The 12,924-nt window shown below is 44.0% G+C and overlaps 1 protein-coding gene across 4 annotated transcripts in view; it reads left to right on the top strand.

Moving 5' to 3' along the window:
• Positions 1–12,924, top strand: part of FYN (FYN proto-oncogene, Src family tyrosine kinase) — a 128,163-nt gene that overhangs the window by 52,803 nt on the left and 62,436 nt on the right. For all 4 annotated transcript variants that reach the window (XM_032185809.1, XM_032185807.1, XM_032185806.1 and 1 more), the window contains exon 2: positions 2,641–2,711. The gene's annotated coding sequence lies outside the window, so the exon portion shown is untranslated. The remainder of the gene's footprint in view (positions 1–2,640; positions 2,712–12,924) is intronic.

Raw genomic sequence — 12,924 nt, 5'->3', positions numbered from 1 at the left:
TTTTTAAGTTTCAAATAAAGTCTCTTCTTTGAGACTCAGAGCAATTTCTCCCATCTGGTGGTTTGCTAAGTGTTTTACCATGCCATGCCATTTAGGAGAAGATGCTTGGACAGCTTTGGTATGTGTGACACAGTTTGGGGTGACCCTGCTGTAAGCGTTTTGGGCTGGGACGGGAAGCAAATCACAGCAACTTGCGGGAAGCTGATGTTGCTTAAACCTAATCCCATTCATTTGATTGTACTTTAAACAGCCTCATTTTGTATTTGATTTTAGATGGCAAGTGGAAGGAGAGCTCAGCGTGATTTTGTCCAGCAAAGGTTTTCATTCTCAATGTTTTTCCTTCTGCACCACTTCTAATGTTCATTTATTTGCACCTCCTATGCTGTTTTCTCCAAAGGTCAGCAAAGCTTTCTGAGAAGTGCTGGTCAGAATCTGTAGCTAAGTAACATTATCCAAAGCCCTCAAGGAAGAGGCTCAATGTTCCTTCTACGTAGTTAGATAGAAGGAAAATCGTTAAGGCTGAAGCTGAGGTCTGTACAGCCCCTAGACTGAATGCAAAGAAAGAGCGAGGAGTCTTTGGGTTTCTCTTACACAGTTTCTCCAAGGGCTTGAACAGGGCTCCTTCAGCATGTACTAAGGCGCCTGCATCCAGTTGGTCTTAATGCTGGCTGCTTCTCCATCCTCATGTGCACAGGCATTTGTGCAGGGGTGTGGGAGCAAGGCCGGGGCCGTGTCCAGAAGCTACAGACAAGCACAGGGGGGCTCTGCCCTCTTTGGCAGCAGTGCCAGCCTCTGCCTGTCAGGGATTCGTGGCTCCGACAGCGTGGAGTACAGAGTTTCCCCGTACGTGTCGCTTCTCTGGCTTGGTGCAAGAGAAAATAATGAGCTAAGCTAGAGCTGAGGTGCTGCTGGACTGACTCGAACTTGGCTCCTCTCTTAAGCTCCCAACTTTTCTCTATGCAGATGTTATCCAATTAGTTGGGAGGCAGGAGCAGTTTCTTGACTCAATTTTGCTTTCCAGGCCAAATGCCTGGAAGCTAAGGAGGGAAACGGATGGTACTGGAATAATAACCACCTTCCCCGAGCCTGAGCAGAGTGGTTAAGACCCATCTTTTTTTCAGTGTTATTACAAATTCTGCCAAGCTGTACAATAGATGTTGGGGGAGGAGGCTTTGCTGTGTTTTTTTTTCTTTATTCCTTGATACATCCAGGATTTATTTTTTTTTTCAACCACTAAGCTAAGAAAGCAAGCAGGGAAGAATACGCTGTGATTTGCAGTTGTGTGATTAAAAACGTTTATTCCTTAAACCTCTCACAAAAACGTCTTCTGATTTTTAATGTCTTTTTTTCCTTTCTCTCCCCACCCTGACTTCTCTAGCCAGAATGACATTTCAGCCTTATGAAATCAGAGGTCTGCTTTCTTACCGGGATTTAGAACAGCATAACCCAGTTGCCGTGATTTTGAAGAATTACTTGCTTATTCCTTAAGAGCAGTTTTATTTTCCTAGCTTCTTTTCACGGAACAAGGACCAGTGAAAGCAATTTGAGCGGAGAAGCCATGCCCCCTTCTCCAGCATCCCTCACAAAAGGCACTGCTGCAAAGATCTGCTGCTGCTTCTGCAGCTGGGGCGGGTTTTCTCCATCAATAATGCAGGCCCCGAAGTCAGCTGTGTGCAGTTGTAAAGTTACTCATTCAGCAGTAATTTCACAAATGCCTCTCTCGTGGAAAATTCAGCCATGTACTTGGGGGGGGGCGGAGGAATGTGAGCGTTTCTGAAAGCAGGTCAAATTCAGTCTGACCTCACTGGTTTGGACAGCAGGACACTGAAATGTGTGCCCTCCTCTGCTGCACATTCACCGTTCCCAAACCTGAGCACCAGCAAAAGCGTAGCTCCCCCATCTTCCAGGCGCTTCCAAAAGAAATGTTTTAACATCATTGTTAGCCCGTGCTCCGCGAGCTGCTCTTTCAAAGATTTCGCCTCGAGGGGAAATAAGGAGTTGCTGTCATTTGAAATTTACTCAGCATTGGCTAAACGATGGCATTTGTCACTTCTGCTCTGCGTGTTGTTCAAACCAGCCCTCGTGCATGTCAGGCTGGATGCTGTGTTTGCTTACTTGCTCTCCGTCTTTGTTCCTCGGGAGAGCGGGGGGCAATTAATATCGCCTAAAAACGTGGCATGGCACAACCCTTTTTTTCTTTGTGTAGCTTTCACACACGGACGCCATCAAGAGCGTTACGTGCATCCCGTTTCAAAAGCACTTCGGTGAAGCAAAATCACTAGGAGACACTGACCGATTTTTTAGGAATGGATCTGAAATAATTGGCACGCTTGCTTTATGCCGCAGCTTGCTTCGTGCTGCTGACCTTGTATCCCTGACGTCTGAATCACTGTCATGTCGGTGACAGTGATGTGTCTGAGCAGTCCGAAGGAATCCTGCAATTACTTTAATATTTTGCATAATGCTGGTGGAATTTCATGATTTGTTGTGAGGGGATCACATCCAATTACCTCATTCATTAAAACAGGGAAAATAGTGGAAGTTTGGCGATACGTGCCAGGAGAGTGAGAAAGAAGTGTAATGTCATTTGTGATGTCCTAGTCACTAATTTTTTCTTTCCCTTTCTCTCTCACTTTACAGGTCATGTTTCTGAGCCATTTTTGAGGAAATGTGGTGAAGGTCAACTTGCTCTGTTTTGGGGGAAAATTCTGGTAAGTGGTACCGTCTTGATCACTTTTGGGTTTCAATGACAAATTCAGACAGATTGTTTTAACATTTATTTCAGTTTTATTTTATTTTTTCACTTGATGGGAAATGCAGCTCACAGAGATGTAGCTGATTACACGTATTTTTCTTCCTCTGGTATGGGGGCTCACAGTGGGAGAAGCACTGACAGAAAGCAGCCTGCTGGGCCTCAAGGCAAGGAATGCAGTTTCATTTGCTCCAGTGGCATCTGCTTATTGTGTTTGTAGCTGTTATATTCAGCTGAAGAGTAGTTGAGCTAAAATCTATAGTAGAAGAAACACAAAGCCTAACTGAAAAACAAGAAAGAAAAAAAAAAAAGGCGTGGTAGAGCTATAAACAATCAGGAGAAAAATAGTAATGTAGGGGGAGCACATACCTCCCAAAGCAGTGGGGGTGTGCAGTCAACTGGGAAATTTCCCTCTAGGGAACGTGCTTTGGCAGGGGGGTTGGACCTGGTGATCTCTTGAGGTCCCTTCTAACCCCTACAATTCTGTGATTCTGTGAAATCTGTCTGTTCCCAGAGCATCTGACCAGCATGCTTGCCTCTAGCTTCCACATGGAGCCAGGACGTTTTGCTTATTGCTGTGAGATACGGAGGCAATCAATGCCCCAGTGTGATGTACCAGCCTTCATATTCCTCCTTTCCATCCCACATGGCAAACTTTGCTGCTTCTCTGGTTGGTCTCTGGATACCACACTTCCAGAGGCTTCTGGTCCTACAGGTGCTGTGGGATCGTGGCGTGTTGTGGGTGATGTGTCTGTGCCCAGTCATGCCCCTGGGAGGAGAAGGAGGCAGAGAAGAATGGAAGATAATTAGTGATGTGCCCCCAGCTAGAAGGGAGTAGTCCTGAGAAAACTCTTCCTAGTTTTCACTTATCTCCAGCCCAACCTGAAAAAAAGCAAAACTGTTTTACATTAGTTTGTAGATTCACCTTGCTTTTTCCCCTTGGAGACTCAATGTATGCAGCTGTGGCTGGTCCCAGTTGATCACCATCACCCTTGGAAAAAAAAATGCCTGCAGAAGATTATGTCCTTTCTTTCCCTTGGCCGAGCAGGGTCTTGGACAGAAATTTTTTCTTCAGCCAGCGTGTGCAGATTGCAGATGAAAACTGGCTTCTTCTCCACTGGCAGAAGACTTCAGAGTAAGATGGCCTGCAGGGGTAGAAAACTGAAAATCAAAGAGTGGCTCTGTGAGAACACTTATTCTTTTCTGTGATTTAAAACAAACAATAACCAAAAAAAAACCAGCAAACAACACCACAAAACAGATGTTGTTACATCATACAGAAGGATCAGGATTAGCTAGCAGATGTTTAAGTGTAGATCATTTAGCCTTCTGCAGCGTGGATAGTCTTAAAGATCAGAAAAGATGACCAAGATCAGAATTTAAAAAAAAAGTCAGCCAAAAGCATGAAACACCTTGTTCAACTGTACCTTGGTAAACCCTACCGCAGACCTTTTAAGCATTTTTTTCTCTATAGTTTGGCTTTTTGGACAATTGTTCATGTTGTAAAGCTTCCACTTATATCCCTGTACAGGAAAATATGACTACAATTAATTACCTGGAATTTAGTTGTAGGCCCAAAGGTGAGCTACAGACCAGCTGCATGAACTCGTTAATCCATGAGATTTTGTGCGGACTTCTGTTACTGCAAGAGAAGATAGGATGTATATCTAGTTTGCTCTTTGGTGATAAGAACTATACTTTGAGACTAAAGTTGTCCAGTGCCCTTACATATTGGCTGATCTCTGTGTGACAAAGCTATGGTGCTGTCAATTCTAGAAGCAGCACTGTAATGCAAAAATGGTGTTGCTGTGTAACACAAAGGAAAATAAGTTTATGGGCAGCCCTGGTAGTCAGATTGTTGTGTTTAAATTTCCCTTCAAAGTTGCATCAGCTGAGACTGGTCTAGGCTCCGTGGCTGTCCTTAATGAAGAAACATAGCTCAAGAGCAGCAAGGGGAAAGGGATGAAAGAAACATGTTTATCAGAATCATAGAATAAATTTGGTGGAAGAAACTGATCCATATGGGGCATCTTCTCTGCCAGTGAGAGGGATTTTGGAGAAGACCCTCCCAACCCCACATCAGGGAAGCTGCTTCCTGTGGCTCCAAAGAAACGTGGTGTCACATAGATGCAGCAAACTTGTCAGTGAGGGGAAAAACAGTCTGGTTTACCGAGAGTCTACTTGCACAGTGTTTCTCACCCTTTAGTTCATGTCCAGACTTGGGGAGCATGGCTGCTGACTTGGCTGAATCTCAAACTCAGAAGAAGGTTAGCTGACAAACTGATGCTCCTGAAAATCACCTGTTTCCCTGAGTAGCTCAGACATAACCTAATAAACGGAGACACTTCTCACTGCTGGTTTTTGTACACACCCTGGAATTTCTTCAAGCCAGCCTGGAAATGAGTTTGTGGCACTCCATGCTCCAGGATTTTGCCCCAAAATTTAGTATTGTTTTCCATTATGATACCTAAACAGCCTCTGCAACTTTTGCTTGTTTTCATAGCTGTTCCTTTCCCTCTTTCTACTTCAAACAGTTTGCAAAATCTTGTTTTGAGGTAGAACAGTCAGGAACCTTGAGTTTCTTGTCTGTAAGGATCTCTGAAACATCTCCCTGCCCACTGTAGATTTCCCTATGGCATTCCAAATTCACAGAGACGTTAAAAATAATTGCAAAAATGCAAGGGAAGGAAATAGTTTTGACCAGCCTCTGTCCCTAAACCACTGAATCCAAGAAGGACTGGGCACCAAGAGAACATTTTGAATTTATCCTGACATAGCATCTGAGCTTAGAGGCACAGAAGTCACTTATTCATCCTGGATCAAAGTCCTGGAAAAGGTCATGCAGGCTCCAGATCAAAAATTCATAATGGACGTAGGAGCTGATTAGAGAAGTATACTTGAATGCTGTGAGGGGAATCTTGACTGAATTCAAAACTCACTCAGCTGAGCTGATGATATCTTCCTGAGCAGTGTGAGTAGAGACCTCTTTTGATGAGATTTCTGTAAAGCAGCCTCGTGGATGTCAGAGCAGGTACTGCTCAACACTTACATATTTGACCCTTGTGTTGAACACCCGTGGTGTTCGGTGGGCAGTCATGGAGCCACCACCTCTCCAGCACATGAAATACTTACACAACTGCAAGGAGCCCCAGGAGTGCTTCCTGCTGCAGGTGTGATGCTGTACATTCGTCCTGTCTTACAGATTTACTCTTTCCAGGAACTCTGTGAATGCTTGAAACACAGGTCTTGAAACTGAAAGTATACTTGGGAAATCCACTGCTCCTTTCAATCCGAATTTAGGCAGGGGCACCCTCCTAGGTGCTGGGCTTTTGGATGTTTCAGTTGAAATCAGAGATGCTGTGCTTCCATCTGAACACTTGTCAATACATGCAAAGCAACTGCACATCTTAAACAGTGGTTTCAGCTATTTTTAGTTGCTCGGTTATATCATGGAAAATTTGTATTTCAGCTGCTAAGACACACCTCTGGTGTTTTGATGGTGTGGTTGTGTTTTTTTTTTTCCCATCAAGGGCAGTCAGATTCCTCCCCTCTATTTTAAACAAATAAAAAAAATAGCAGGTAGTGCCTGCTTTGATTTTTAGAGATTATATGAAAACAACTTGTCAGTAACTTTATGCACACTAAATTTGTTTGCCTGTAGAAGGATGGTGATGCTCTGTGCATTCCTGGGTGTCTGATTTCTGTGGCACAATTATTTACATCCAGGACACCTACCAAAAATGCTTTTGAATTTCTCGTGGTGATTCTTCTCACTTGTCAAGCTTCTGACATAAAGTATTACAGATCAACTATGTATTATCTGCAAAGAGCTTGGAATAAGTGTTCTTATTGCAAAAATAACCCAGCATAACTTGTGCATCATTACCTGTATTCTGCCATGCCCACAAGAGGCTTTGCCAGAATCATTAGCTGTTCTTTGTAATTATGGTTGACCTGGTGTATTTTGGTCCTGTTTCTAGTAGCTTTTAGTTTTCCGGAGTAATTAATTTGGGCACTGACACACCTCATGATGTGCTTCTGTTGTGTAACTTCATTACCCCTTCCTGCTGGCTGCAGATTATCGTGCCTATTTAGGAAGAAAAATATGTGGAAATTCACGAGCATTTAAAATACCTTGGGTTTTACTGAGATTTGCTACACTATGCTAGTAATTCCTCCAATTCTAGTCTGTTTCTTTTCTTCCAGTCTTCTCCATCCCAAAGATGTGCATTTAGTAATGCATTTAGTTTAGCTGTTGGGGTTCTGGGGGGCTGAAGTTGAGGTGATCCAAAGAGAGTCGGTCTGTGGGCCTTCCGTCTGGAGAACCCTCCTGAATTAGCCACTGGATAAGAAATAAGGAAGGACTGGTAAGACAGCAAACAGTAGAGTACCACATGCTGCTGCATCCCCTGGCTTTCTTAGCTGGCTCAGCAGCAGAGACCTTTGAACCGTGGTGTTACGGCAACTCAGAGATCCATCACAGAATGTTGTAAGTGATAAACTGTTTTTCTGTGGTTTTGGGTTTTTGTTTTTGTTAACAAGCTCTCCAAACGCTCCACTGAAAGAAGAGCATTAAATTTGCAAATTCAGATGTTTGCTGTAGGGAGTGTTACATCAACTTTGCTCTTTTCTGCACGTGCTTCGGGGTGTTTTTGTCGCTGCTCAGTTGATACAAAAGCTCCTGTTCCCTCACACTTGCATGTTCTTGTAACTTCTGTTCCCCTTCCACCCCTCTGGAGGACTGAATAAAAATGTTTGTGCAATATGCTGTAGGGGTCACTGCCATCAAACCTGTTGTGAGCTCAGATTTAGATGCAGAGCAAACTTGCACCTGGTTTCACATATTTAAGAGTAGGTCAGCTTGCAGCAGGCTGGTCCCGCCAACCTGGTAGCAGGATCCTGGGCATTGTAGCTGTAATCCCAAAGAATGGAGTCACTAGGAAATAATACTTCTTTAGTGAGCCCTTGTAAATGGATTTTTATTTTTTTTTCAGAGGTCAGTAATTTATTACTTGTTTTTTCAGAGGTCGGTAATTTGGTCGTCTTTGGGAGGAGTGTTTTGCAGAGGTCAAAATACAAAGATTTTGCCTTGCCACCTTACAGGCTTTTGGTCCAAATCACAAAACCTCTCAAGCTGCTCGAGGAGTGACCAGAGGCTTTTACCATGGACAAATCACTCTGATTTCCCATGCCTTGTTTCGGAATTAGCTTGAAAAAAAATCAGGCTGAAGTCATGCCAAAAATCCCAAACGGCAACAAAGTAAAGAAAAAAACCTCACAGCAAACATCCAGCCTGGAGAAGGTTGCCAGAGCTGGAAGCTGTGCCAAGTTTCTAATCAGGCAGTACCAGGGTCTCGGTAGGTAATGTTGCCACCCGGCAGCGACCCGTGTGAGAGGCGAGGAAGCAGGATCCGTGTGACGTGCGGCGCCGTGCATGGACCAGACCCGAGATTACCAGGACTAGCGAACGTGATTTCTGAGCATCAGATAAGGCACTGACTGCAGATAAGACTCATGCTAACTGACTGCACGTTGCAGTACTGAATACATCTATAGATACAGACCAAGGTATGTGGACGGGTGTAAATTTCCCCTTCCTGACACGAGCACGCTATGTTTTGTAGTAGAGCCAAGGCACCGGCTTATTTCTAGAGTTTCTTTTATGAAATCTTGGGAGGAAGGGGGTGGTTAATGTAATTCTCTCGACATTAATTCTGCCTCATCAATACTTCATGGATTTAATAGATTTTAGAGCTAAAATCATTTGGGAGATTGTTTTATCCGCCAAGCATAGCAGAGGCTGCTGAAGCTAAATGGAGGACAGAAGGCATCAGGGTGTGTTACAGGGTACTGCAGCACCCAAATGTAACTGTTGTGGGGTTTGTTTCTGTCTGCCTTTTGTGAAACTTTACATTGGGCACTAAATACTTTGCATATAGGCAAGCTACCTCCTTGGTAAGAGCTTGTTAAAGGTCTCTAGACACAAGTGTGTTTCCACCTCACAGCATAAGCACACTGCTTTAGTTCTTCACCTCCCCTTCCATCTCCCTCCTGCTTAAATGCTCCTCTGGCATGGGCATAATGAAACTGCATAGAAAGGAGCACGAAGGAGAGGAGAGATCTCCCTGCAGATTAACAAAGCCGAGTATTTCTGGACATTGAGTTATTTATATCAATCAGTTTGCTAAGCTCAAAGATAAAAGCAAGCCTGGGAAGCAATCCAGAAAAAAATAAAATAAAAATAAAGAAGACAGTGTGAAGACGCAGCATTGGTGAGTGTTTTCGGGCGGCCTGCAGTGCTGTATGGCAATAGCCATTTCAAAATAAAAGTGAGATGGGCGGATCTGGAGGGCCGCTGCTCAGAGGTGGGGGAGATCCCTGCTGGATGTGTCAGGCTGGGTAAGCTCGGCGCTGCTGGAGCGCCCTGCGTCATCCTGCAGCATCCCTGCTGCCAGCAGCGAGCAGAGCTCCTCGGCTCCAAGGGGTCCCTCGCAGCCACCACCAGTGTGGGGAAGGCAGCTCTTCCCAAGGCACGTTATCAAGGGCACGTTATCAGGGAAATAAAGCACGGACGGTGCCGTTTAGAGAATAGCCATTTTTAGACAATATCCACCAGCGTAAGGCTGTGATTATGCTGTATCATCCTGAGAGCCTCGGAGCTAACAGAGGTTTGTACAGCCTTTAATAAACAGTGTTTTGTCCATACCTACACTGTGCCCACGGATAGGAATATATCTAGTGTAGTACATCATAATGCTTCTATTGTTTTTAGGGAAAATTGTAAAAGATTCAACTGTGTAAATGCCATTCCCGCCCAGCCCACTTAGTACTACAAGACAGGGAGAAGTCTGCTTTGAAATTCTCCCTCCAGCAAAAGCTTGAAAAGCCTTGAAGATTGCGTGCATCCTTGATCATGTCATGCAGCAGCAGCCCTGAGAAATACAGAATCTCGTAGCTCAGGCTGCTAGCGTTTTGAATGCCCTTCTGGGTGTGGAGAATCCTGCCTTTCTGCTGTTACGAGGTGGTATCTCATCCTGCAACAACTTCTCAGACCATATTGACTTCCTGGCACAGGTTTTGCATTTTTTAATCAAACTATTTCTTGTTGTATTTTACCTTGTGCAAAAATCGTGACAACCCAAAGCAAGTAGCTTTACAGATAAAATGATAAAAATATAAGTGGCATGAGAGTTTTTGCATTCTTTCTGTAATTACTAGATAAAAAGCATGCATGTATCTTAGATGTGATTTGAAACATCAGCCTGCTTTGGTCCTTGGTTATTTTTTTTTCCAATTTGTACAGTTAAATGCTAGTTAGAAGGAAGATGGTATGGAAAGAAACACTGCACACTTTGTAAACATGAGTTCAGGTCATTTCTTGTCCTCTTTTGTTGCTCATCAAAAGTTAGAAGTTTTGTCATTTTTTCAGCAGGATCTTGCACCAGATTCTAGCACAACTTGCTTTAAAGCTAGTGGTTACATCAGTGCACCAGCACCCGTTGCTGCTAGGTGCTCATTCTGGTGAGCTGTAATTGCAGCAAATCATCAGTTTTGGAAAGTCCTCATTTAGCTGTTATGTCTGTTGGCTGTGTATGACAATTAGGAGTTGTCCATTCTTTCCCCACAGCTTGTTCCATGTTATTAGGGCACTAGTCTCTCTCTACATGCCATTTACTGTCAAAACACAATCCTTTTATCCCCCATTTCGTCTGGTTTACATCACTTGATGGGTTTGGACAATTGTGTGTCTTTATTCTTCTAAGATGGAGGCTGATAGAAGATTCAGTACATGAAGTTCTGCTCTACCTATAGAGCAGGATATCTGCAAATACATCTGTAGCCATATAGAAAATAAAGAAGCTGACAGCTGAGAGATCCTGTAGACTTCTCATTGTTTTCTACCATGGTGCTCATCTGTCAAAACACAGAGAAACAAATCTGTATATGAATGAAGTGGCTTTTTTTACGTTGTCTAGGAAGACCAAGCAACATCCACAGTCCTATTTTTAAGATATCCTTTCTGCCCATGTTGGTATGTGCTAAGTATCTTTGCAGGAGCCCGAGATCGTTGCATTTGCTTTTTAATAAGTTTTGTTCTTGAGTTTTGCCCTCTAAGTGACTGTAATTACACAGGGAGGCTTAGCTCGGGTCTAACCACCAGTTTTCCTGTATGTCATTAGACGTTGTTAGGGGATCAGCCTGCCCGGTTGTAAATGACAGCATACATCTTCCTCTAATCCTTTTCTGGATGAGGCTGGCTATAAGGCAGGCGCTTTGGAAGAGAGGGAGCACTATTCTAAGCTGACGAGGCAGAAGGAAGGCTTGTGTTGAATCAGGGGCTGCTTGCAACAACATTTTGATCGTGGTTCACGTTGAAGCACCTCGAAGATGCAAGCCCCATCGCTGTAGCCTAACAGAATTCCTGCATGTTAGCACTGAAGTATTCATCATTTCTGGGCTATTAGCGTGGCATGTGCCCTCCACATGTCTGTCATCCTCTGCAAGCGGTGGAGATGTTATCCAGAAACAGTTGTGTGCAGAAACTTGCCAGGTCACGCATGGGAAATGTGCTACTGACTTCTCAACGGGAGCGAGTCCTGCACAGCGCTGTGGCTTGCGGCTTCGTCCCACCACCTTCACGTGGCTGATGCTCAGAGGTAGCACCCTGCCTGTGATCACAGCAGCCTCCAGGAGGGCTGTATGTTGTGTAATACGCAGAAAACATCCCACCTGAAAGACATCTCAGCAGCCCAGCGCTGGGCAGGGCTCTGAGACCAGAGGTCTGGGTTTGAAGGCAGAGATCAAAGCCCTCGGCTGTGCACGGGTGGGAGTGCTTGGGAAGAGCTCGCACAAAGATGGGGTTTGTTACTTTGCCTTTCCCATCTGGTTTAGGTCCCTGGACTTGTAACTGCTTTTACCCAAGTAAGATTTGGGTGAATTTACATGGGAATTCAGTTTTAAATTTTGGGGGGAAACGTGGACTGTTAATCTCCTGTTACCAGACTGCTTTTACAGCACCTTTCAGATTCCAGAAAACAAAAGAAGAGTGTGCTTTCCCTCTGAGGCGTATATTTGAGGCATCTTTGAAAGTCACATGTACCACAGGAGACTTAGCAAAAGCACAGTGGTTTCTTTTGCTGTATTAAATATTTCCCTAGCTGTACTTCTGATTAAAGAAATAAATTCCTAAGCCATGACTTTTAACCACCTCTTCTCTAGGAAAGCTCTTCATAACCGCAGTGAGAGACCAGCCCCAGCTCAGGCCACTGTCCTGCTTCAGCAGGAGCTGTAAGAGGGCTGCCATGTAGAGAATTTTTATCTCAAATTATCACTGCTGTTCACTTCCACTGTAAAAAGCAATTCTCATGGTATTTTTTTTCCTAGAATATTCCTCTTCTTGTAGAGGATACCCATGAATATATTCAATGTCTTGCTCTCTTCTTTATTCTTTTGTATCTCTTATGTCTGGGAAAAATTCCAGGAGCCTTATGGTGTAGCTTTAGGCGCTTCTGGGTTGGAAATGCTTCTACGTGTCACGCAGACAAGAACTGTCCTTGTTTAAAAAAAAAAAAAAAAAAAAAAAAAAAAAAAAAACACAGAAAACTCTTCAGTTCCGTGATGGAGGAGGAGGAAGGTGCCCTAGGCACAGCTGGCGATTAGTTGTATAGTTTCTTCAGGTTGATAACCAGCTCTGATAGAAATCTGTTCGTTGATGGACAGTTCCCTAATGATACTGGACAGGGAGAGCAGCAAATTTAATACGCTCCACAAGTCGGGGTTGGGTGAAACACCAGAAAACTCTTGGAAGTCTGAGATAAATCCCCTTGGAGCTTGCTTTGTCTGCTCATGACTTTCCCTTTCTGGTATTTAACCAAGTTTGAATCCAGGTCATCTCTCCTAGGCTAATCTATGTCAGTGGAGTGGTGGAGTGTGAAGGGAGCTTTTCCTTTCTTTCTCTCTCTCACTCACCTGGAACACATAAGCAAAAGAGCAGGCGGTACTGAAGCTGAAACTGTGGCAGTCCACACATGTCGAAGTAGCTGCTGGGAACCGCAGCAACAGAAATCTGGTCTTGGTCAGTTTGGCAAAGCATAAACTAGCAAGTGACTCATCAAATGTACTTCTGCAGTCATTCGGCAGGTAATGCTGTACATTTGCTAATGTTAATAAGC

This window comes from Aythya fuligula, chromosome 3 (genome assembly GCF_009819795.1).
Source record: "Aythya fuligula isolate bAytFul2 chromosome 3, bAytFul2.pri, whole genome shotgun sequence".
NCBI lineage: Eukaryota > Metazoa > Chordata > Aves > Anseriformes > Anatidae > Aythya > Aythya fuligula.
Note: the sequence above shows the minus strand (reverse complement) of the source record. Positions and strands in the feature narration are given on the sequence as shown.